We start from the raw sequence: 27,852 nt of genomic DNA on the forward strand, positions 1-27,852 counted from the left end.
TCAGTTGTGTACAACTCTTTGCAGTTCTGTGGGACTGCAGCCTACCAGGTTCCTCTGTCCATGGGACTTTCCAGGCAAGAACACTGGAGTGGGCAGTTATATCCTTCTCCAGGGGATCTTCCCAACCCAGGGAGCAAACCCACATCTCTTACATCTCCTGTACTGGCAGGAAGATTCTACCACTGTGCCACCTGGGAAACCCAACACAAGTGTGCATTGTATTTAATGGTAACCACAAAACCCACTAAAAAGTGACAAGATTTCTTCTCTGGCCCTTGGTCTAACCACTGTCTGCATGTGTTGGCTTAGATTTTAGAAGAAGACGGCACTATAACTACAGGACACTTGCATCCATGAATAAAATCTGAGATTTGAGTTACAGGACCCTGATAGCATTCCTGGCCCAATCAATTTGATCCAATTTGATGGTAAAATCTAAGATCATATCAGAAATGCCCATTCATTAGAAAGTATTTGTATTTATTTAGGGCTATTTTGGTTGTAACTCAGTGGCTATTCTCAAAATATACAGCTTCTGGAAGGGAGGATATAAGAAGGAAAAATCAAAGGAACTAGTCTCTGGTTCTCTTGGAAAAAAATCTTAGGAGCAAGTTCTCCCTGTTAAAAATAGTGATAAAAAATACTTTAGTGAAAAATAATATCCCAGCATGTTGTGAAAATTTTAAAATTTTTGTATGATATAATAGTTTTCTTTTTTATTTTTATTTATTTTATTTTATTTTTTAACTTTACAATATTGTATTGGTTTTGCCATATATCAAAATGAATCCACCACAGGTATAATAGTTTTCTTAAATGTAGATGCAGTAGTGTTTGCTATCCAGTGAGGTGATGACTAAGGAAAACATCTCTAGAAGATCTTTTAGTAACTGCCTGGTACATAATTGGGCTTCTCTGTTGGCTCGGACAGTAAAGAATCTGCCTGTAATATAAGAGACCGGAGTTTGATCCCTGGGTCAGGAAGTTCCCCTGGAGAAGGAAATGGCAACCCACGCCAGTATTCTTGCCTGGAGAATCCCATAGACAGAGGAGCCTGGCAGGCTACAGTCCATGGGGTCACAGTCAGATATGACTGAGTGACAAACACGTTCAGTCTGGTACAGAATTAACCTTAGGTATAACAGAGTCCACTAAGTAAGAATTTGCACTATCCTCTGGACTCAAAACGTAATCTAGGGCAGGAAAAACACCAACAGTGTTTTCAAGACCCCATCCAAAAAATATTAAGGGAATTTCCTGGTGGTCCTGAGGTTGAGACCCCACACTCTCACCGCCAAGGGCTAAGGTTCAGTCCCTGGTCAGGGAACCAAGATTCAACAAGCTACACAGTTTGGTTCCAAAAAAAAAGTCAATACAAGAAAAATAATCATTTAATTAATGTATATTTTAAATTAATTTAAAATGTCTATAAATTGTTCTACTCCATCTGCTTCTTGAGTGCTATTGTTGCTCATTTCTGTCAAGTGTTAATTGTAAAATCCTCACAATTCAAATAAAAATATGAAGCACAATTAGAACTGGTTATTATCAGAAATTACTCATTCAAAAAAACAATTATGTTCATAATTACATCCATACTGTATTAGTCTCCTCAAGATGCCATAACAAAATACCATAGTCTGGGTAAGCTAAACAGGAGAAATTTCTCAGATTTCTGGAAGTTGGGAAGACCAAGGTGCTGGGTGATTTTATATCTAATAAGAGCCTTCTTCCTGGCCTGCAAGTGCCTGATTTTTTGCTGTTCCCTCACATAATGGGGAAGAGAGAGAAAGAGGGAGAGAGATTGAAAGAACACTCTGGTATCTCATCTTATAGGGACACCAGTCATATTGAGGTAGAAATTGCTAGGAAGTCAGTGTAGAACTCTGAGACCTCAGTCTTATTTTCTGTAAACATCTTGTTCCATTAACCTAAAACTATATCCTTTGTTCCAAATTCCTGGAATGTGTCCTTAGTCTGATAGATTATCAGCACTCAGACCCAGGGAAGGGCAGTAATTAATTTCTGTTCCATATGCCTGAGGGAAAAACAACTGGTGATTATTAATCTTAAATCCCTACATCTGGTACCTTGCAAAATGGCCAGGGGGCATGAAAAAGAGTGGTGACTTAATCTGATAATCAAGAGAACCTGATCTGATAATAAAGATGTTAAGTTAAGCATCTTGACCTTTAAACTGATTAGAAAACTGACTAGTTAGAAATAACATGGTTTAAGAACAGGAGCTAACAAAAGATTCATTAATATAGATTAATACTGGTAAAGATATACAATTGCTGTAATCCTCGACGTTTGAGGGACTCTTTACCCGTTCTCAGTGTCTATGCTGAGAGCTTTGTACTTTCCTTCTCTCTAATAAATCCTATTCCTTGCTACCGTGAGTGTTTTTGCATTTTTATGGATTCCATTCTTCAACTCCATGAACAAGAACTCAGATTCCTGTTTTGGTACAGGATTAGGGCCCCAACTTTGTGCTTTAATTATCTTGAGTGAGTCAAGTCGCTCAGTTGTGTCTGACTCTTCGCGACCCCATGGACTGCAGCCTACCAGGCTCCTCCCTCCATGGGATTCTCCAGGCAAGAGTACTGGAGTGGGTTGCCATTTCCTTCTCCAGGGGATCTTTTTGACACAGGGATCAAACCCAGGTCTCCGGCATTCCAGGCAGATGCTTTAACCTCTGAGCCACCAGTTCAGTTCAATTCAGTTCAGTCTCTCAGTCGTGTCCGACTCTTTGTAACCCCATGAATCGCAGCTCGCCATGCCTCCCTGTCCATTACCAACTGCTGGAGTTCACTCAAACTCAGGTCCATAGAGTCAGTGATGCTATCCAGCCATCTCATCCTCTGTCATCCCCTTTTCCTCCTGCCCTCAATCCCTCCCAGCATCAGAGTCTTTTCCAGTGAGTCAACTCTTCACATGAGGTGGCCAAAGTACTGGAGTTTCAGCTTTAGCATCATTCCTTCCAAAGAACACCCAGGGCTGATCTCCTTTAGAATGGACTGGTTGGATCTCCTTGCAGTCCAAGGGACTCTCAGGAGTCTTCTCCAACACCACAGTTCAAAAGCATCAATTCTTCGGTGCTCAGCTTTCCTCACAGTCCAACTCTCACATCCATACATGACCACAGGAAAAACCATAGCCTTGACTAGACGGACCTTTGTTGGCAAAGTAATGTCTCTGCTTTTGAATACGCCATCCAGGTTGGTCATAACTTTTCTCCCAAGGAGTAGGCATCTTTTAATTTCATGGCTGCAATCACCATCTGCAGTGATTTTGGAGCCCCCAAAAATAAAGTCTGACACTGTTTCCACTGTTTCCCCATCTATTTCCCATGAAGTGATGGGACCAGATGCCATGATCTTTGTTTTCTGAATGTTGAGCTTTAAGCCAACTTTTTCACTGTCCTCTTTCACTTTCATCAAGAGGCTTTTGAGTTCCTCTTCACTTTCTGCCATAAGGGTGGTGTCATCTGCATATCTGAGGTTATTGATATTTCTCCCAGCAATCTTGATTCCAGCTTGTGCTTCTTCCAGCCCAGCGTTTCTCATGGTGTACTCTGCATAGAAGTTAAATAAGCAGGGTGACAATATACAGCCTTGACATACTCCTTTTCCTATTTGGAACCAGTCTGTTGTTCCCTGTCCAGTTCTAACTGTTGCTTCCTGACCTGCATATAGTTTTCTCAAGAGGCAGGTCAGGTGGTCTGGTATTCCCATCTCTTTCAGAATTTTCCAGTTTATTGTGATCCACACAGTCAAAGGCTTTGGCATAGTCAATAAAGCAGAAATAGATGTTTTTGTGGACTTCTCTTGCTTTTTCCATGATCCAGCAGACGTTGGCAATTTGATCTCTGGTTCCTCTGCCTTTTCTAAAACCAGCTTGAACATCTGGAATTTCACAGTTCATGTATTGCTGAAGCCTGGCTTGGAGAATTTTGAGCATTACTTTACTAGCGTGTGAGACCAAGGAAGCCCTTATTTAATCTTATTTACTTCCAAAAAACCCTGTTTCCAAATTCTGTCACATTGTGGATTAGGGCTTTAATAAATGGAATACTGTCTTCCATACACTGAACACAGGATGTCACAGTCATCAGCAATTACAACCACCACAGATGGTGAAGAAAAGCTATGACCAACCTAGACAGCATATTAAAAGGCAGAGACATCACTTTGCCAACAAAGATCCACATATCCAAAACTACAGTTTTTCCAGTAGTCATGTATAGATTTGAGATTTGCGCCATAAAGAAACCTGAGCACCAAAAAATTGATGCTTTTGAATTATGGTTCTGGAGAAGACTCTTGAGATTCCCTTGGACTGCAAGGAGATCAAACCAGTCAATCCTAAAGGAAATCAGTCCTGAATATTCACTGGAAGGACTGATGCTGAAGCTCCAACACTTTGGCCACCTGATGGGAAGAACTGACTCATTGGAAAAGACCCTGATGCTGGCAAAGACTGAGGGCAGGAGGAAGAGAGGGAAGAGGGTGACTGAGGATGAGATGATTGGATGGCATTACCAGCTAAATGGACATGAGTCTGAGAAAACTCTGAGAGATAGTGAAGGACAGGGGAACCTGGCATGCTGCAGTCCATGGGGTTGAAAAGAGTCAGATGTGACTTAGCACTGAGAAGCAGTAACAAATGGATAGTGATCTGGTGAGCCCTGAGGTAGCTCAGGAAGGAGAAAAAAAATACCTTCCATCTATCTCATCTATCTGCCATCAGACAGCAGCCCTCCCTACAGTAAGCCCTGAGGAAACTCAGGATACTAGCCCCAGATACCTGAGATGCATATCAAAGGAATCATTTCAGTGAGTTCAGGCTCTTGCATCATTCCATACATAGAAAAGCACTAAATTCCTTAATCTGTGATATCTGTTTAATTAATAGTAATCTCACCCTGATTATTTAACTTATATGCAGAGTACATCATGAGAAACTGGGCTGGAAGAAGCACAAGCTGGAATCAAGATTGCTGGGAGAAATATCAATAACCTCAGATATGCAGATGACACCACCCTTATGGCAGAAAGTGAAGAGGAACTCAAAAGCCTCTTGATGAAAGTGAAAGAGGACAGTGAAAAAGTTGGCTTAAAGCTCAACATTCAGAAAATGAAGATCATGGCTTCTGGTCCCATCACTTTATGGGAAATAGATGGGGAAATAGATGGGGAAACAGTGGAAACAGTGTCAGACTTTATTTTTGGGGGCTCCAAAATCACTGCAGATGTTGACTGCAGCCATGAAATTAAAAGATGCCTACTCCTTGGAAGGAAAGTTATGACCAACCTGGATAGCATATTCAAAAGCAGGGACATTACTTACTTTGCCAACAAAGGTCCGTCTAGTCAAGGCTATGGTTTTTCCAGTGGTCATGTATGGATGTGAGAGTTGGACTGTGAAGAAAGCTGAGTGCCAAAGAATTGATGCTTTTGAACTGTGGTGTTGGAGAAGACTCCTGAGAGTCCCTTGGACTGCAAGGAGATCCAACCAGTCCATTTTAAAGGAGATCAATCCTAGGTGTTCTTTGGAAGGAATGATGCTAAAGCTGAAACTCCAATACCTTGGCCACATCATGCAAAGAGTTGACTCACTGGAAAAAACTCTGATGCTTGGAGGGATTTGGGGGCAGGAGGAGAAGGGGACAACAGAGGATGAGATGACTGGATGGCATCATCGACTCGATGGACCTGAGTTTGGGTGAACTCCGGGAGTTGCTGATGGACAGAGAGGAGTGGCGTGCTGTGATTCTGGGGTCGCACAGAGTCAGACATGACTAAGTGACTGAACTGAACTGAACTGAATCTTTTATTCTTACTACCTGATCTTTGTTGCAAAATTCCTGTATATCCAACCCCTCCCCCTACCTTCTTGGAGCAGTTCTCTCAGAGTTACTTAAGATGCTACCTCTTGGGCTTGAAGTCCCAAAAATTCCCCATGAAGAAAACATAGCTCTGAACTTTTAGGTTGTGAATATATGTTTTTACTCAACAGCTTCAACCCATAAATTTTGAAAGGACACAGTTCAGTCCACAGTACACATCATACAGTGCTTTGAAATTAATTTTTCACTTTTTTTTGCAATTTTTAAAAATATAAATTTGGTGTTTATATTTTAAGTTAGCAGTGGCCACAGGACTGGAAAAGGTCAGTTCTCATTCCCATCCCAAAGAAAGGCAATGCCAAAGAATGCTCAAACTACCACACAATTGCACTCATCTCACACCTTAGAAAAGTAATGCTCAAAATTCTCCAAGCCAGGCTTCAGCAGTTTGTGAACTGTGAACTTCCAGATGTTCAAGCTGTTTTTGGAAAAGGCAGAGGAAGCAGAGATCAAATTGCCAACATCCGCTGGATTATCAAAACAGCAAGAGAGTTCCAGAAAAACATTTGATTCTGCTTTATTGACTGTGCCAAAGCCTTTGACTGTGTGGATCACAATAATCTGTGGAAAATTCTGCAAGAGATGGAAATACCAGACCACCTGACCTGCCTCCAGAGAAATCTGTATTCAGGTCAGGAAGTAACAGTTAGAACTGGACATGGAACAACAGACTGGTTCCAAATAGGAAAAGGAGTCCGTCAAAGCTGTATATTGTCACCCTGCTTATTTAACTTATATGCAGAGTACATCATGAGAAACGCTGGGCTGGAAGAAGCACAAGCTGGAATCAAGATTGCTGGGAGAAATATCAATAACCTCAGATATGCAGATGACACCACCCTTATGGCAGAAAGTGAAGAGGAACTAAAGAGCCTCTTGATGAAAGTGAAAGTGGAGAGTGAAAAAGTTGGCTTAAAGCTCAACATTCAGAAAACTAATCATGGCATTCAGTCCCATCACTTCATGGGAAATAAATGAGGAAAGAGTGGAAACAGTGGCAAACTTTATTTTGGGGGGCTCAAAATCACTGCAGATGGTGATTGCAGCCATGAAATTAAAAGATGTTTGCTCCTTGGAAGAAAAGTTATGACCAACCTAGACAGCATATTAAAAAGTAGAGACATTACTTTACCAACAAAGGTCTGTCTAGTCAAGCCTATGGTTTTTCCAGTAGTCATATATAGATGTGAGAGTTGGACTGTGAAGAAAGCTGAGCACCGAAGAATTGATGCTTTTGAACTGTGGTGTTGGAGAAGACTCCTGAGAGTCCCTTGGACTGCAAGGAGATCCAACCAGTCCATCCTAAAGGAAATCAGTCCTGAATATTCATTGGAAGGACTGATGTTGAAGCTGAAACTCCAATACTTTGACCACCTGATGTGAATAGCTGACTCATTTGAAAAGACCCTGGTGCTGGGAAAGATTGAAGGCGAGAAGAGAAGCAGATGACAGAGGATGAGATATTTGGATGGCATCACCGACTCAATGGACATGAATTTGAGTAAACTCTGGGAGCTGATGATGGACCGGAGGCCTGGCATGCTGCAGTCCATGGGGTTGCAAAGAGTTGGACATGACTGAGCAACTGAACTGAACTGAAGTATTACACAAACAAATTCTCATTCTCAAAATTTTAAATAAAATAGCCTTCCAGTCTACTTCCCTACCCGCAGCACTTTTTTCTACACATTTACCTAGAAAGTGCTCCATGGCCAACTCCAGGTCTTGTTTTTGCTGACTATATAGAGCTTCTCTATCTTTGGCTACAAAGAATATAATCAAACTGATTTCGATATTGACCACTTGGTAATATCCATGTGTAGTGTCATCTTTCGTGTTGTTGGAAGAGGATGTTTGCTATGACCAGTGTGTTCTCTTGAAAAAACTCTGTAGCCTTTGCCTATTTCATTTTGTACTCCAAGGCCAAATATGTCTGTTACTCCAGGTATCTCTTGACTTCCTACTTTTGCATTCCAATACCCTATGATGAAAAAGACATCTCTTTCTGGTGTTATTTCTAGAAGGAAAGCTACTTGGAAGGAAAGCTATGACAAACCTAAACAGCATATTAAAAAGCAGAAACATCACTTTGCCGACAAAGGTCCATATAGTTAAAGCTGTGGTTTTCCAGTAGTTATATACGGATGTGAGAGTTGGACCATAAAGAAGACTGAGCACTGAAGAACTGATGCTTTTGAACTGGGGTGCTGGAGAAGACTCTTGAGAGTCTCTTGGACTGGAAAGAGATCGAACAAGTCAATCCTAAAGGAAATCAGTCCTGAATATTCATTGGAAGGACTGGTGCAGAAGCTGAAGCTCCAATACTTTGCCCACTTGATGAGAGGAGCTAACTCATTGGAAAAGACCCTGATGCTAGGAAAGATTGAAGGCAAAAGGAGAAGGGGGTGGCAGAGGATGAGATGGATAGATAGCATTACCAACTCAATGAACATATATTTGAGCAAACTCTGGGAGATACTGAAGGGCAGAGAAGCCTGGCGTGCTGCAGTCAGTGGGGTCACAAATAGTCAGACATGGCCTAGCAACTGAACAGCAACACAACAGAAACTACACTTGAGATACTTCCACAATAACACATGCACACATATATACACACACCATCACACACATACCACCCTTAACCTCTTCTTTTTCTAGTTGCCTTGTTATTGCCCCTCATGGTAACAATTCTCCCTGCATCAAGACCTTTCTCTCCATTATCAACCTTCATGATACACCTCACCTCACCTCTCCTTCACTTCTCCTCCCAGCTCCCAGCTTCATATTTCATCTCTTCTGTTCCTATCAGTCCTTAAGCTCTCATCTTGACTTTCTTAGAAAAGAGTATCTTAATTCCTAAGCTAAAGTTCCCCTGTTAAACTGTAAGTTCTATGTACTTTCTATTGCTTTTCATCAAATACAGTAAGTATCATATGGTAATCATATCATTATAGATTTGAAAAATGTGAAGCCTATTTTATTCTATTTTATCCTTGGTTGAGGGAAGGAAACAAGGTTGCCTTATTCTCAACTGTATGTCAACTAGCATCATACCTGGCATCACAGAAGGTACTCAAGCAGTATGTATGAAGTAACAAACACACACTCTTACACAAAGTCTTCTTTCAGTAAATGAATATCTATATAATGTAAGCAATGTTAAATCACTTGGGGACATTTTTTGCTGCCAAACACCAAAGCTAATTGTAGCTGCTTTTTGAAAAATACAGTGGCTTTATAAAAAGCATCTTCCTGATTTGTGGGATAGAAGGTCTTCATTCTTTACTAAATGTTCACTGACTGAGAGAAGTGCCCTACCAAGAGGCTCAGCATTTCTGTAGCAGAAGGTGTAAAGAGAATCATCAGGAATAAAGCATATATGGGGCGGAAGGAAAGTGCAATTGTCCCTGCACAATTCAAAGATGCCAAGAAGAAACTTGCAATCAGAAGCTGTGTAACACAAGAGAGAGGAGGGAGATTATAGTTTTATTGTAAACAGCAGAATTCTTTAAAGATGACTACATTAGTAATCAGATCTCAAAGATGATAGAAATGCAAAAACTTCTTTTTCATTCAGGGTATGTGACTGCAGCATAATTTCTCTAGACTGGGAAAACGGAGGAATCTTGCTTCCTCACTCTTCCAACTATATCTCTAACCCAATCCTTGATTCCCCAAGGAAGTCGACCCCACGTCAGGTAAAAGACTACAAATACGTTCATGGCATTTTTATAGTTATCATCATCCAACTCATCTAATTCTGAAAGAAGAGAAAGAGGAAAGAGGAGGAAAGAGGGATTGTTCCAAAGTATTTTGCAACCAAAAAAAAAAAAAAATTAACACCAAGACACATGAGAACTAAATGACAGAAATCACAGTATCAATGAGCTTCAGCATTACTCCTTCAACTGACCACCTGATGCAGAGTCACATCAGTACATGACTGTTAAATCACTTGGGGACATAAGTGATTTTGACTTTGACTTTATGGACCTTTATTGGCAAAGTGATGTCTCTGCTTTTTAATACACTGTCTAGGTTTGTCATAGCTTTCCTCCCAAGGAGCTTTCCTTCTATAACTAACACCAAGGTTGGCTAGAACTGAGACCAAGCCTAAACCAAGACATGTGAACAACCTGAGTAGCTGTGTACTTTGGCATACCTCGACTGTGAATAGGGCTCCCCTAGTGGCTCAGACAGTAAAGAATCCGCCTGCAGTGCAGGAGACCCAGGTTCATCCCCTGGGTTGGGAAGATCCCGTGGAAAAGGGAATGGCTACCCACTCCAGTATTCTTGGCTGGAGAATTCCATGGACAGAGGAGCCTGGCAGACTACGGTCCCTAGGGTCACACAGAGTCGGATACAACTGAGCGACTAACACACACACACAGAGCAATGAAAAGGTGTCTTCAGCACTTATTTAGAGGTGAGGCTGAGAACTGCATGGGGTGGGCCCAGGAAGAAGTAAGAGAGGGGCAGAAAATGACATGCAAGATGTTCTGCTGCATGACGACTGCCTTGAGCATTTCAGCTTTGCTCCCAAAGCTGTGTGCCCTACTCAGAAGCCCTACAAGTTGTTGGATCCAGTCTCTCTAGAGGCAGTTGAGCCTGTTCCTTTGAGATCTCTGCCCCACTTCTCAAGTGGTCTTGAGTACCCTCTGTTTACATAGAGTGTTTTTTTTTTTTTTTAAAAGAAGACATGATAAATTTTTATCTAAGTTTACAGATAGATTAACTGGAGTTCAAAGGATCATATAATTAGCAAAGAAATTAAAAAATAGCTGGGTCTATGCATTGCCAAGAAATTGAACAAAACAAATAAAAAATGCATAATTATAGAAAGTATGGACTGGTGCAGGCCAAACAGCTGAATGATTTAAACAAGTTGTTTTCTTTTGATCAGTCAATTAAGCATTTCTTAATTCAGTCATTTTGGCAAGATTCAAATAAATTCTTTGAAATGACAACAGAGCAACAGACAGTAGAAACAGTAAATACCACCATTCTTCTCTTGGCGAGGAAGGTTACAAATAAATCTCCTGATATCCTAAGCGTAAAGAAATGTTCTAACAAGATCCACTTGTATAAAATCAAATCACTGGGCCCAGGCATCTGATTTCTTACTGTTTACTCAGAGCAACAGGCAAAAGGAAGACAGGGCTTTGGATTTATTTATAAAACACTCAGCCACAGGTAGGCAAAAGAGGAAGGACACAATGTAATTTGATGGTGGATGGATTTGCAAGCAAAAGAACCTAAAAAGGAAAAATGATGCTGACCCAAGACTCACAGTTTACTTTTTAAAGTTGTGGGCAAAAGAAAAGACAAAGCTTTCTATTTTGGTAAACTCTTGTTCTAAAAAATCAAATTAAAAATAACAATATCCAATCATCTCTAAATTACTTCCACTAAAAACACCGACAAACAGCTTATGATGTTTTTTAAAGACTTCTTCTTTAGTCCTGAAAATAATAGTTTAAAATAACTTATTTGCATTTCATTCTTTTCTTTCCTTTCTACACAAACATTTTGAAAAGCTTACCTATGGGAAAGCCATTGCATGCTTATCTTTAATCTATGAAATCTCTCTACTTTATTCACTTCAAATTGGCATGTCCCCTCCTTCCAGCAACATGGAAGCCTTTCCAATAAAGAGCACCTTTGCTAGAAGACATGTTTAAAACATAAGTACATGTATTTTTTAAAAAATAATAACTGTGCTCCCAAAAGAGAAAGGAACTTCAGATGTTAGAAATAAGGAAAAGAGTGAAAGTGGAATGAGGAAATATGTGAGCTGGCCCAGTGGAAGCTCTATGTATGGCAAAACACTAGTGTTATTTAATTCATCACTGCAATCTCCATAATGACATCTGCATTGTAGCTGTGGCACCCAGGGTAATCTTCACACAGCAGCAAGCTTCTGGCTTATATCACATTGTCAAGTGAAGATAGAGACATGACTAAAAATTTACTGATGGAAGTATTTATATATATCAGGAACTGGGCATTGTGTTTTTAAACTCTGTATGTGTACATTTACATTGTAAAAAAATATCATTGCAGAATGCAAAAGCAGTTATAAAATATTGGGTCAAATCATAAAAACCGGTAATATTTTTATAATTTTTTTAAGACACAAAATTACCAAATGACAGCATTGTGTCCAGTGAGTTCCCTTGTAGATGATTCTTTTCCTCAGTGAGCTTAGAAGTTCTTCACTCACTTCTCAACTCCCCCACTTAACTGTCTTTCTTTTGGTTTATCAGGCCAGAAAGAATTTTCACTCCTCTGAGTTCCTCTTATCCTTTCCTCAGCCTAGATATCCAGACATTCAGTTGCCTCTAGATGGACCAAGGCAGGAAGAAAAGTTATCCGGTCCACAGGTGAAGCTGAAATTGAAGGAGAGGCAGGAAGAATTCGCACCTCATTAATGCAATTCAAGGTCAAGCCATCTCCAAGACCATCAGAACTTCCAGACGTTCAACGATGTTCACCTCATGCTACGTGACGCTGTGAGTCTATAAATGTCTCTGCTTTGAGCTAAGTTATATAAACCCCCTTTCTATTTTCTAAGCTTGGAGAGTGCCAGGTCTTGGGAAGGAAGTTATCGGAGAGGGTAAAAATTCCCTTCATATTTATTTGTGCAGAATCGTCACTTTTCAACTATATACCAGATGTAAAGAACTGTTTTGCTCTTGTGCCATCTGCCATCTCAGAACTGGGATCGATTCACACAATGATATAGAGGAAAGAAAAAAAAACAAAATAAGAAGTAAAATGACCTGATTTGAAATCTTATCTCTGCTGTTACTGATTGTGCTTAATTTCTCAAGTTATGATTTCCTTGTCTATAAAGTAGAACTTAGCCAGGCCTCGCCACATAAGTTTATTGCAAGGATTAAATAAAATGAAATCTGGTAAGTGTTTTAAAATGTCACGGTGCAACCATGTGCCTGGGGAAATTTACATAGAGAACAGAGCTGGAATATCATGGTGGTAGAAAAACCAGAAAGAAAGCCAGAGTGGCTCAGTAAAAGATTCCAGAAGTTCGATTCCAAAAAGAATGTTTCTTTAGGATGTGCCAAAGCGTCTACTGAAGTAATAAACACAGCCATCATAGCTAAGACCAGCCACTTTCTTAGACACTGGTCTGCTGACTCAGTGGACGTTCCCCAGACCCAACACCTTCCTGCATTCACATCCAGATTGATAGCTCTTATTGGAGAAGGAAATGGCAACTGATTCCAGTATTCTTGCCTGGAAAATTTCATGGATAGAGGAGCCTGGCAGGCTACAGTCCATGGGACTGCAAAGAGTCAGACAAGATTGAGCACACTCATGTGCTTGCACTGAAGCTTGCAGGACAGGCTCCATGGACAGCCAAATATCTCTCAGTCCTCCCTGTTCTCCGTCTACTCGATACAGGAAAAAAAAATGATAGTCAAACATTTATGTGAGTAGGTCTTATGCCAAGACCTATAAGGTCCCACTATTAACTGCAAGACTCAAGTATTAAACAGTATTTCCTTAACTAATACAGTATTCACCTTAACAAAGTTTCCATATTTTAAGGAAAATGAATGATAAATTTGGCTATTGGATTAAAGAAGTGTATATTGCCAGAAAATAGACTTCTGTGTGAACTTCTAGCATAAAATTTAATTTTTAAACTCTGTCACATACATTCACACTTTTTTTTGGTTACAGTCTCACCTGAAGCTCCTAGAAAAGCGTATGAAGATCTTCTTACAGTCTATTACATGAGAGCAAAATAGCTGCCCAAGAGGACTTCCAGACTCAGAATGCAGTTGTGTGTGCATGCTAAGTCATTTCAGTTGTGTCCAACTCTGCACAACCTTATGGATTGTAGCCCACCGGGCTCCTCTGTCCCTGGGATTCTTCAAGCAAGAATATTGAGTGAGTTGCCAAGCCCTCCTCCAGGGAATCTTCCCAACCCAGAGATCAAACCCACATCTCTTATGTCTCCTGCATTGGTGGGCAGGTTCTTTATCACCAGCGCCACCTGGGAAGCCTGCAGTTGGCTGCAGCAAAACACATTCTTGCTATACCAACCGAAATACAGACTGTTTTCAAGAAGTCATCTTTAAAAAGAGCAGACTGTGGAAATGGAGTTAAGTAAACAAAAATTCTGCAGAGCAAAGAGCGTTTCCAGGGTGAGCTGTCTTTCACAGGTTGCTTTCTTCCTTGAGTCATTTAGCAATTCTGACTACAGTCTGAAGACCAGAACTTGGCATGCAGAAGAACTGTAGGATGACAAAAAGAGACCAGTAAAGATTTGGGCATGCAAATTTGGGACCACAGGGATTCAGAAACGAAAATATCCCTAAGTGCCTGGCCAGTTTTTCCCATAGTACCTTTGCTGAATTCTGGAGCTGAGCATAACGTTACAAACTTCTGTAAGGTAAACTAATTCTCCAGTATTCCCATAAAAACTAGGAGAAAAAGTCTCACTTGAGAAAAGGGGCCTGGCTCAGATCCATGACGAGTCTCCCCACAACAAGGAACAAATTTGGAAGTAGTGTGTAGCAAGATGCTAGAGTCCTCTACAGTCTCTCAGCGCTCTCAACCAAAAGTGCAAGAGAGATGGGCTTAAGGGGGAAAGGAGAACTGGAAGTGGAATGAGTCTTATGAAAACTCGCATCGCTGACCCAGCTCAGTCCCTGTGGGTTGAGGGGATTAGCTCCTAACTTTGTCTGCCAGAAGTAGCATCATACAAAGCTTCGACACTTGTGTTTGTTTTTAGTATCTGCTAATCACTAACAAACTTGAAAAGAGACAGGAAAATGTAACCAATAACCAAGGGGAACAGACAACATAAGCAAATGCAAATAAAAAAAAATAGATACTGTAGTAAGCATCCAAAGACTTTAATATAATGGTTAATATACAAAGAAATTGGAAGAAAAGATGGCCAAAGTGATGAAAGACTGTGGAATTCCATCAAAGAATTAGACTCCATAAAAATATCATTTTAAGATTGAAAAAGACAGTATCTGAAAGTAAGACCTCATTGGATGAATTCAACAGCACAGCAGGAGGTTTATTAAATGATTTCCAAAGACAGATCAGTATAAAACACTCGGTTAAAGCACAGACAAAACAAAAAATACACATAAGGGTCATATGTAGGTCATAGTGCAAAACCTTACGTGCTTATTGTTGGAGGTCACTGAAGAAGAATAAAGAGAGAATAAAGCAGGAAAGCAATATATATGAAGAAAACATGGTCAAGAATTTTCCAGAGTTCTTAAAGAGAAGAACCCTCCCATTCAAGAATCTCAGCTAACCCCAAACAAAATAAATATAAAGAAAGCCATAACTAGGCACATCACAATCAAACTGCTGAAGACAATAAATTCTCCCTGATTCCAATAAGCTGGATGGCCACTGTGCCACAGACCTTATTTTAATGGAATGTGCTGCAAATTATTTTTTTATCTGTTAATTTTAAAAGGGAAATTAACTTCCATAATTTTAAAACAAGAGCAAATGAAAGATGCATAAATTGTGTTTACTGTCTGAAGATTTTAGCTGCTTTTCAAAAACAATAGTATTTTTACTTGAGAATGCTCAAGTATTCTTGTCTGGAAAATTCCATGGATAGAGGAAGCTGGCCAGCTACAGTTCATGGAGTTGCAGAGAATCAGACACAACTGAGCAGTTGAACATGAACACACACACAAATAATAGAAACCATTTGTTTGAAGTTTCTCTATAATAAAGATAAATAAGACCATTTTCAAGAAAAGTCTTCGGACTTCTCTGGTGGTCCAGTGTTTAAGACTCCACATTTCCCCTGAAGGGAGCCATAAATTATTTACAATTCCAGAATAATAGACAATCAGGCACAAATTGTGGGTGGATTCAGAGGTAAAGAATCAGCATTCATTGAGCTCTTAATAGGTGCCTGGAATTATTCTAAAGTCTTTACAGAGATCATCATGGATGTGAAATGAACTTTACATAGATCATATGTGTATATGAAAATGAATGTATTCATCACCTGAACCTCCATTATGTAAATCATTTCAGACAGTGCAATATCTTCAGGTCCATTTTTTCTGTTTAGAGATAAACATTTATTCTTAGCTGTTGACTTCTCAATTTTGTATGGCGTTTGTAGATCCCAATGGGATCAGCCTGATCCCATTTTAAGTGGGATTCCCACTGAATCTTTTTTTTCTTGGACCAAGCCTGTTCTCCTCTCTTTCATTTAGAAACTGCCAGCCCCTCTCGCTTCTTTAAACACCATCATCATCCACTTCCTAACCACAAGCTTGGCTGTGAAATGGGATATAGTCTCCAGAATGTCCTCTTCCCTTCCAGCAGATACATCCATTTCCTCCTAAATTGTTTCTGCTGATCACTTTGGGAAACAGGGATAATTAAAATCATAAACATAAAGAAATTTTAAAACTCATAATATCCTTGGTGCAGTGCTTTCTGGAGCACTCTTCGCATCTGAAATTGTAAATAAGCTCAGTTGGGATCTTGCTTCCCAGTATCAGTCACTGAATTTCCTTCTGGATCCTATCCCTTGGTTAAATTATATCCTGCTGGTGTCATGAAAACATCTGGTCTCTCAGTTCCTGGCACTCAATTCACAACTTGTAGAATCCCCGGGAGAGGTCTCTGCTCTCAGTCTATAAGCTATTTCCCCCAAAACATGGAAATCTCCAAGGTAAATGTCGATCATCCCTGAGTCCCTCTCATTCCCTTTCCCCCTGAGAGGAAAAAAAAAAAAAAAAAAAAACCAGATCAAAATTTGGAAGAGAAAGGTTCTCAAAATCAGAAGAGTGACATTTTGTCCTAGTTCCTGTGGGTGGACCCATGTACCATTTATCATAAATAAAGAAATCCTCAACGTTCAAACCAAGTATATGTATCTTCATTCAACTGAGTCCATTTTCTTTCCAAACTAGACACCCAGGAGTTATCAGTCCCTCCTTTTTAATCCTGCTCGTTTGACCTAAGGTTATTAGTTATTCCTCTTATATTTCATAGAATCGCTCTTTCATCATTACTCTTTTTTCTGCTGAATGTATTTGCTACTTATGCATGGGCGGCTCAGTCATAAAGAATCTGCTGGCCAATGCAGAAGACACAGGAGACTCGGGTTCTATCCCTGGGTCGGGAAGACTCCTTGGAGAAGGAAATGGCAACCCGCTCCAGTATTCTTGCCTGAAAAACCCCGTGGACAGAGGAGCCTGGCAGGCTACAGTCCCCAGGGTCACAGAGTGGGACACAACCGAGCCCAAGCACACAAGGAACTCTGTATAGTCACTCTTGAAATAGCTTGGAAGAAACTGAAAGCAATTGATGCTTGAAAGATTTACTTTCTATACTGCTCTTCAATTTCATTTTAATGATTGTTAGCCTATTGTTTGGGGGGAACATTTGTCTTTTTTTTTTTTTTTCTAATTTTATTTTATTTTTAAACTTTACATAATTGTATTAGTTTTGCCAAATATCGAAATGAATCCGCCACAGGTATACATGTGTTCCCCATCGTGAACCCTCCTCCCTCCTCCCTCCCCATACCATCCCTCTGGGCCGTCCCAGTGCACTAGCCCCAAGCATCCAGTATCGTGCATCGAACCTGGACTGGCATCTCGTTTCTTACATGATATTTTACATGTTTCAATGCCATTCTCCCAAATCTTCCCACCCTCTCCCTCTCCCACAGAGTCCATAAGACTGTTCTATACATCAGTGTCTCTTTTGCTGTCTCGTACACCAGGTTATTGTTACCATCTTTCTAAATTCCATATATATGTGTTAGTATACTGTATTTATGTTTTTCCTTCTGGCTTACTTCACTCTGTATAATAGGCTCCAGTTTCATCCACCTCATTAGAACTGATTCAAATGTATTCTTTTTAATGGCTGAGTAATACTCCATTGTGTATATGTACCATAGCTTTCTTATCCATTCATCTGCTGATGGACATCTAGGTTGCTTCCATGTCCTGGCTATTATAAACAGTGCTGCAATGAACATTGGGGTACACGTGTCTCTTTCCCTTCTGGTTTCCTCAGTGTGTATGCCCAGCAGAGGGATTGCTGGAGGAATAAACCTACCTGACTTCAGGCTCTACTACAAAGCCACAGTTGTCTTTTTATCTTAAATAATTTTACATCCCAGGACTTCTCTGGTGGCCCAGTGGTTAAGAGTCCATCTTGCACTGCAGGGGGCATGGGTTGGATCCCTGGTTCTGGGAATTTAGATCCCACATGCCTCAAGGCAATTAAGCTCGTGCCACAGCTACTGAGCCCGTGCGTTCCAAAGCCTACACACAACTAGAGTCCTTGCACCACAACAGAAGGTCCGCATGACGCAATGAAAATCCCTCCTGCAGCAACTAAGACATGATGCAGCCAAATAAATAAATGAATATTTTAAAGAGTACTAATAATTTTACATCCCAAAAGTTTTGTCAGCTCTTTCTACTTAACTCTTTCTGAACAAAATAAAATTGGAAAGGGAGGGCTATTTCATATGTCCCTTCCACTATTCTAACCTGGATTCTTGGCATTTAGCATCAAGAGAAACAAATAGCGCAGTACAGCAGTTAACAACTTTCATCACTTCCCATTCTTTCCTCTCCCTTATTGAATCTGCTTAAAAACACATCACTCTGCCTGCTGGGAGATGTCAGGACTCAGAAAGGAAGTTTAAAATTATGTAAGAAATGAACTCATGACCTCTATTTCCTTGCCTATTTGGTAAATAATTTGTGGTTTTCAGAAACTGGAAACGTTTTAGAATTCAAGTAAGCTTGGCAGTAAATTGTCCAGGCTCATAAAAATGTGCACACAGGGTTTTGCAGACACCAAAGCAAATAGCTAAAATGAAATGAAACCAAAACAGACCTGATATGTGTATGCACATAGCCTACCTAAGTCCCAGCAGCAGTCCCCTACCTGCTGACACTGTGGTCTATCGTCTACTAATACAGTATACCATAAATTTTGTAATATTAAATAGTTCACTGATTAGGCAGGCTGTTCAAGTTGACTTTTTTTATTTTAAACTTTTAAAATATCTCTACAAGAAGAATAGATGCTTTTGAACTATGGTGCTGGAGAAGAGTCCTGAGAGTCCCTTAGACAGTCAATTCTAAAGGAAATCAACCCTAAATATTCATTGGAAGGACTGGTGCTGAAGCTGAAGCTCCAATACTTTGGCCATCTGATGTGAAGTGTGGACTCATTGGAAAAGACCCTGATGCTGGGAAAGATTGAGGGTAGGAGGAGAAGGTGATGAGATGGTTGGATGGCATCATCAACTCAATGGATATGACTTTGAGCAAACTCAGGGAGATAGTGAAAGACAGGGAAGTCTGGCGTGCTGCAGTCCATGGGATCACAAAGTCAGACACAACTGCAACTGAACAACAACAACAGCAGCAACACTACGTTTTGATTTCTTTAATGAAAGACATAGGCTGTGCATTACAACCTACAATTCCAGAACAGCTCAAGACCCAGCAAAACTGTTGTCCATTGCCTCCGGTCTCCTGCATGTGCTGAGGAAGGTCAGGAAAGGAGAACGGATAGTAAAGAGACTGTAAGGAAAGAGGCGGGGGACTTCCCTGGCTGTCCAGTGATTAAGACTTCGCCTTCCAATGCCAAGGGTATGGGTTCGATCCCTGGTCGGGGATCTAGGATCCCACATGCCTCTCAGCCAAAAAACCAAAACATAAAACAGAAGCAATACTGTAAAAAAAATTCAATAAAAACTTTTAAAATGGTCCACATCAGAAAAATAAAAAGGATAGAGGTGGGGAGAGCAGAGGCACACACTCTGGAATTAGGACATGAAAAGAAAACCAAACTCGGGGTCCTAGTAGGCTACCAGTCATAGGGAGTGACAGGAAACTGGCTCAAATGCATACTAACTACTTGGTCCCATTTCCCTTTCTAGTGAAACACTAAGTGATTGTCCCAAGATGCCTCAACAGTTGGTGGAAGGAAAAGTCTCAACTAGAATATAAAACCTGATCCCACAGGTCCTCTGCTCATTGGACATACGCCCCATTTACAAAACCCTCAGAACTAGGTTCCCCTGTGCCCACCCATGCCGTCCACTGGTTTCTCTCAAGGCATCTACCAGATGATGTTTTTTAAAAATAAGCCAGACAATAAAGCATGCTTACTCCTCTGCTTAAACTACCCCATGGACCTCAACATGACCCAGAGAAAAGTGAAAGTTCTGATGATAACCTCCAGGGCCACCATCATCACCTCCATCTGTCCCTTCCCACTCAACACTTGACTTCTCAGATCTTACCTCCTGAAGAAACCCTTTTTCACTCTGTTCCAACTACATGCTGCTTCCTTGCCACTACACTGTTCATTCCTTCTACTGTTCTTCCAGATACCACTATGACTTGTTCTCTGCCTCCTTTAAATCACTTGTCCAAATATCTCCATCCTAGTAAGACCTTTCAGATCAGATCAGATCAGTTGCTCAATCGTGTCCGACTCTTTTCGACCCCATGAATCGCAGCACGCCAGGCCTCCCTGTCCATCACCAACTCCCGGAGTTCACTCAGACTCACGTCCATCAAGTCAGTGATGCCATCCAGTCATCTCATCCTCTGTTGTCCACTTCTCCTCCTGCCCCCAATCCCTCCCAGCATCAGAGTCTTTTCCAATGAGTCAACTCTTCGCATGAGGTGGCCAAAGTACTGGAGTTTGAGCTTTAGCATCATTCCTTCCAAAGAAATCCCAGGGCTGATCTCCTTCAGAATGGACTGGTTGGATCTCCTTGCAGTCCAAGGGACTCTCAAGAGTCTTCTCCAACACCACAGTTCAAAAGCATTAAGTCTTCGGCACTCAGCTTTCTTCACAGTCCAACTCTCACATCCATACGTGACCACTGGAAAAACCATAGCCTTGACTAGACGGACCTTTGTTGGTAAAGTAATGTCTCTGCTTTTGAATATGCTATCTAGGTTGGTCATAACTTTCCTTCCAAGGAGTAAGCGTCTTAATTTCATGGCTGCAGTCACCATCTGCAGTGATTTTGGAGCCCCCAAAAATAAAGTCTGACACTTTTTCCACTGTTTCCCCATCTATTTCCCATGAAGTGATGGGACCAGATGCCATGATCTTTGTTTTCTGAATGTTGAGCTTTAAGCCAACTTTTTCACTCTCCACTTTCACTTTCATCAAGAGGCTTTTTAGTTCCTCTTCACTTTCTGCCATAAGGGTGGTGTCATCTGCATATCTGAGGTTATTGATATTTCTCCCGGCAATCTTGATTCCAGCTTGTGTTTCTTCCAGTCCAGCGTTTCTCATGATGTACTCTGCATATAAGTTAAATAAGCAGGGTGACAATATACAGCCTTGACGTACTCCTTTTCCTATTTGAAACCAGTCTGTTGTTCCATGTCCAGTTCTAACTGTTGCTTCCTGACCTGCATACAGATTTCTCAAGAGGCAGGTCAGATGGTCTGCTATTCCCATCTCTTTCAGAATTTTCCACAGTATATTGTGATCCACACAGTCAAAAGCTTTGGGATAGTCAATCAAGCAGAAATAGATGTTTTTCTGGAACTCTCTTGCTTTTTCAATGATCCAGCAGATGTTGGCAATTTGATCTCTGGTTCCTCTGCCTTTTCTAAAACCAGCTTGAACATCTGGAAGTTCACAGTTCACGTATTGCTATATGAGATAATGTATTATAAAGGCATTCTAAAAAGTATCAAATCCCATATAATTTTAAATTATGACTAGAAAAATTACTGACTTAATTAGCAACTTCTCATAGGTGAAAGATATAGCTCATTCAAAAGAAATTACATGTATTAATATACATAGATAAAAGGAGATAGATATATAAACATAGAAAACATCTATTTATCTATACGGATATAGATCTAAGGATAAATATATAAAGATATAGACATATGGAGAGAAGAAGAAGAGGTGGAGATATGTAGTTAGATAGAAAAGGAAAAATCCAACACTCAGGGCTAAATTTGAGATTAGATTTTTGTGATGACCATTTTTTTCCCAATTAAGAAGTTGATGAAGAAACAGAGCTGACAAAAACAAGTACTAAGCACAATATTATACCTAAGTTTCTCTCTTTTACTTTAATGACTAAAAATTATTATTGCTTCTTCTTATGAAATAAGTTACGTGACAGAATGCAAGTTCCTTGAAATACTCATCAGTATATCCTCCTGGTCTAACAGAACGTCGTTTACCCAACAGTTGAGTGAATACGTAACCAGCAGAAGCAGTGAACAACGAAAGTAGTAGAAAAACAGGAACATTTCAGAATAAAGGTTGGCTGGTGTCACAAGTTGAATTGCATAGCTGCAAGCCATCTCTTCCTTGATTTGTGACTTTAAGGATGAGTGGACATTTCTGAAAAGGTACATGATGGTTCCTTTGCGGTTCAGCATAAGCCGTTGTAGACTCAGGGTGTCCTAGACACAGGGAATCATGAGTGGGTGGCAGAGGAGTTGGGAGGAGGGCAGTAATAGCCATCAGGCTGCTTCATAATTACTGTTTGATCCAGCAGATTCATTTTCAGAATCATAAAAGGCTGGTATTTAAATATTTTAATATTCAACCTGAACTTTAAATCAAAAAGAAAAAAGAGGAAAGTTTGGAACGAGAGTCTCTTCATACATAGTAAAACAAAATTAAGATAAAAGTAAAGACTTACGAAAATTAACCTAATATTGACATCTCTCAAAAAAATAATCACCTTTAAAAAAATATGTGGAGGGGAGACAAAGTGTTCCTTTATTGTTCATTTTTCATTTTTTCACTTCTCCAACTTTATTTTAATAATGTGTCCAAAGTCTTATTCAACCTCTCTCCCACTTTAATAAAGGTTCATTAGTGGATTAGGAGAGATTTGAAACTGAGCCCAGTGGAGTCAGCAGAGACAAATTGCAAACAGCTACTCAGCGCATTTTGAAAAGTACCAAGCTAGCAACCTGGAAAAGATCCACCAATAAAATCTAGTTGTACTTGTGTATGCAGAGCCGCACTGGACAGACAAACCATCTCCACTTCCGGATGGGCAAGAGCGACAACACTGACCGCAGAAATTAACGTGGCAAAGACTGTTGTGTGAAGTTTGAGCCCATCCCAGCAAAATGAACGCAGCCCATCAGCATGGAAAAGAAAAACGGGAAAACTGGCCATCCAGAGTGTATTAATGTGATAAAAATAAGCGAATAAGGGCCACCACCTGACCTCTGCTATTTTGGGATCCTATTGTTCCCTTTGAAATCTGCAAAGTCCATCTCAATAGTAGCCTGTCCCGCATTCCACCTGGCCTACAAAGAGATGGATCAGAGGGGAACTGGGGCGGGGGAGGGGGGAGAGGGGAGGGGGGAAGGGGCAAGGGGGGGATTGTTGACTTCTTCCTTTACCCCCACTTCCACAAGCTTGCTCAAAATTATTCCGCAAACTGATGACATCTTATAACATGTGGGTAAAAGTACTACACCTACTATAAATATTATTGGAATTGAGAATAGTACTTATTATAACTTTTTCTAAAATTTTATGATTTCATTAAAAATTTATAAAGAGATGAGGAATCTGAGAAACAAAAAAGTTAAACAGTTTAAGATCAGCCAGGTGGTAAATGGAAAAGGCTGTGTTTAAATCCAGGCTGTCTTTCCCTAGAGCCTAGGTTACTAAGCACTATGACATGCTGTGATCCTCCAGACAACAATTAGTTTAGAAATGTGATGATTTTTAAACCACAATAAAGCATGGGTTTTCCTGCATTCTTTTAAATAATTGCTTAACAGGGCTGTGTTGGTTTCTGCCACACAACAACTCAAATTAGCTGTGTGTGTGTGTGTGTGTGTGTGTGTGTGTATTCCCTCCCTCTTGAGTCTCTCTCCCACCACTCTAGGTTATCACAGAGTGCCAGACTGGGCTGCCTGAATTATTAATATATATCAGCTTCCCACCAGCTATCTATTTTTTTAATTTTATTTTTTAACTTTACAATATTGTATTGGTTTTGCCATATATCAACATGAATCCAGCTATCTGTTTTATACATGGTAGTGTATAAATGCAGAGAAGGCAATGGCACCCCACTCCAGTACTCTTGCCTGGAAAATCCCATGGGTGGAGGAGCGTGGTAGGCTGCAGTCCATGGGGTCGCTAAGAGTCAGACACAACTGAGCGACTTCACTTTCACTTTTCACTTTCGTGCATTGGAGAAGGAAATGGCAACCCACTCCAGTGTTCTTGCCTGAAAAATCCCAGGGACGGGGGAGCCTGGTAGGCTGCCGTCTATGGGGTCGCACAGAGTCGGACATGACTGAAGTGACTTAGCAGCAGCAGCAGCAGCAGTGTGTAAATGGCATGCTACTCTCAATTCATCCTACCCTCTCCTTTTCCCGCTGTGTCCTCAAGACAGCCCTCTACATCTGTCTCTATTCCTGCCATGCGTTGGTTCATCTGTGCCACTTTTCTAGATTCCATTCCTGTAAAGTTTTTTTTAAAGTGTATCCATTAGCACAATTATTTACTCAAGCTCTCTTACACACTTTTGTCATCAGCTACAGACTCCCAACATAAGTTCTGGATCATCTCATCTCACCTCTCATCCCTGTTGCCATTTCTCCCAGACAAAACACCTATCCTGGATTTAGTCAACATTTTCCTTTAATTCTTCAATCTAAAATTATTTTAATCTGTAGAACATGCCAGTAAGCTGTAAGTTCCCTACCTGTATTTATCTCTATGCCATGAAAACAGGGAAACAGGAAAGAGGGAGAGGGGAAGAGGAAAGAGAGAGACCAAAAAAGACAGAGAGAGAATGAGAAAGGAGAGGGAAGGGGGCACAACAAGGGGGAAGGAAAAGAAAGAATAAATGGAAAGGAAGCACTATAATATCTAACTTCACCAAAATTGATACAAGATGTTGTGGCTACTTTTTAAGCTTTTTATTTGAAAATAGTCTCAAAGTTACCAAAAGTTGCAGAAAGAATATAAATAGTACAAATATCACTTATTTAATCTTCACAGATTATACTGTTGTTAAAATTTTCCTCCGTTTGCTACAGATCAGTGGTCCCCAACTTTTCTGGCATCAGAGACTGGTTTTGTGGAAGACACAGGGGTGGGGGAGATGGTTTGGGGGTGATTCAAGTGCATTATATTTGTTATCTATTTTATTTCTATTATTACTACATTAGTGCCACCTCAGATCATCAGGCATTAGATCCTGGAAGTTGGGGGCCCCTGTTTGATAGATGATTGATGATAAATAGATAGGGCAATGGATGAATGTTTGTGTCCCCCACCCCCAAATCTATATATTCAAAATCATAATCCCAATGTGATGATGCATGACGGTAGGATCTTTGGAAAGTAATTAGGTCATGATGGTGGAGCCCTCATGAATGGGATTAGTGCCCTAATAAGAAGAGGCCAGAAAATTAGCTGGCTGTCTTTCTGCCATGTGAGAATGCAGCAAGAAGAAGGGCATTTATAAGTCAGGAAAAGAGACCTCACCAAACACCCAGCCATGCTGGCATCCTCATCACTGACTTCCAGCCTCCAGAACTGTGAGATCTAAATCTGTTACTTAAGTTAGCTGGTAACTTTTTACAGCAACTTATAGAACTAAAGCAGATAGATGATTGATTGATTGATGATAGATTTTTTTTTTTTTCTGAACATGGTTCTTTACCTCTAAATTCGTTATAGTGTGCTTCCTAAGTAAAGAAATATTCTCTTATATAACCAGTGTACAGTTACCAATGCTGTACAATTAAATGGACACAGTAATTTTGTCTAGTCTACAAGACATGTTCTAATTTGGTCAATTGACCTATAAAGTCCTCCAATGTAGAACAGTCAACGCTTAACTGTAAGAGCTCTTTTTGTTATTGTTATTGTTGTTTATTAATTAAATACTTTGGTGAAATACTTTTCAGTCCGTTAAATAAGTCAACTCAGGAACATCCCTTCTCAGGACTCCGACTTGCATGAACACTTCACACTTTACAAATCTCCCATATTCATCCTACTGTTTTATTCTTTTCACTCCTTCGTGTCACAAGAAGCAAACAGAAGGTAATACCAACTTTAGACATGGGTAAGCTGAGCTCTTTCCTGGGTCCCTGATCTCCAGGGCCCCACACTCCTCTGTCTTTCAAGACATTCGGTAAGACTCCCTCCTCCCACCACTCTAGTACCAAGGCCTGGCTGGAGCTGGTAGTGGGCTGTCTGGATGGGCTCCCTATGGCTGGGTGGAGGTTGGAAGGCATCCAATCCCCATTTCTACCCTTTAGGGTTCTCTCCAACCTTCCATATTGTGTGCAGAGTGGACTCAGCACTCTGAGTTGCTCCAAAACTTGTCCTGTGAGGTTGCCCTGGGGCCCTGGAGCTGGGCTGCCTTTCCAGAACAGCCAGCTGGTGAGGGACGCTCACAAAGAGCTGACAGACATAGAATTGCTCTCCTGGGATGGATGAGCTTGGGCTGCTGCAATGGTGCTGACACTCAGATTTTGAATGATTCCCACTCACTTGGACTCAGGATGAGTTCGGCACTCTGGGCTTGCCCAACCTTGAGTTCAAACTGGTCTCTTGCATACTCAGTTACCCATCGTACTTCCACCATGGTGCTGCCTCTGGTTTCCAGCATCCAAAATGGCAATCGTCTTCTCCCCTGTGCACCCTCTGGCTAGTGGCACTCAGGGAAGCACCCTCACCCCTCCACAGGCTCTACACCACATGTAATACAATCCTCAGGGATGGCCCCATCCATCCCCTTGAGGGGCTTTGGAGATTGTTGTTTTACCACATCAATGGTCCCTTCTAATCCCAGTCTTCTCTTGCCTCCAATTGCTATAGTGATTTTTGGCTCTTCCAGGTTAAGCTAATTCAGATAAGGGTCAGGGATTCCACGCATAAATTGGATAACTCATCTTGTTCTACCTATCTGCCCCACTGGTACTTGTGAGTAGAAACCAAGGGTGCAATCAACATGGAAAGAGATCACATTTTAGGAATGCTGTGATTACAGCCTCAAGAGCTCCAGAGAAGACATGGTTGGAAAGGGTATTGTTCTATATATACATGCTGTAAAATTCCAAATGACAAATTTAACACAACCATAAAATAAATCACTGTTCACATTTTCCTGGGTACCGTGTGCATTTGTGGTTATCTTCAAAGAAGCACCGGAACAACCTTTGAAAGAGCCATCGGAAGCCGGTATTCACGGGAGCAGGATGGATGGTGCAGCATCATGAATCACGGCGTAACCAACATGAAACAAACGGCATAAGACACTTAGAGTCAAGCAGAGCTATATATAAGTTCCAATTCAGACAGGTCCTAAGAGCTATAGGACTTGAGTAATAGCAGTGTTGTTATCTTTTTCTCACAGTGGGAGACATGAAATTACCCAGTAACAGCACATTTGACAATAAAGAATATGAAAAGATGATTCCCGGATCTAAACTGAGATGATGCCTGGGCACTATGGGGGATCAAGTGCTCTGATTGGACAATAAGCAAACACATTAGTATCTCTCTTCTACCCATCATTCTAAATTTTTAGTGATAAATCACTATGCCTCATATGTTCATGAATTTTGCAAAGTCTCCTTAAATGAAATTGATTATAAAAAATAAAACTGATTATATAAACAAGTGACACACACACACACACAAATTTTACCCCGGGCCCCACACAGTCTAGAGGTGGCTTGAAGAAAGGGGTGAGGTGTAGCTATCTACCATGTCCCAGTTATAAAAGCTGCATCACAGTGGATGAGAAAATCACAAAGATGACTGGCTTTTTGATCAACTCCCACTTTTTTTCTTATTTATTAATTTGGCTGCACCAGATCTTAACTGCCGCATATGCGGTCTAGTTTCCTGACCAGGGATTTAACCCAGGCCCCCTG

Source organism: Bos taurus, chromosome 20 (genome assembly GCF_002263795.3).
Source record: "Bos taurus isolate L1 Dominette 01449 registration number 42190680 breed Hereford chromosome 20, ARS-UCD2.0, whole genome shotgun sequence".
Taxonomy (NCBI): Eukaryota; Metazoa; Chordata; class Mammalia; order Artiodactyla; family Bovidae; genus Bos; species Bos taurus.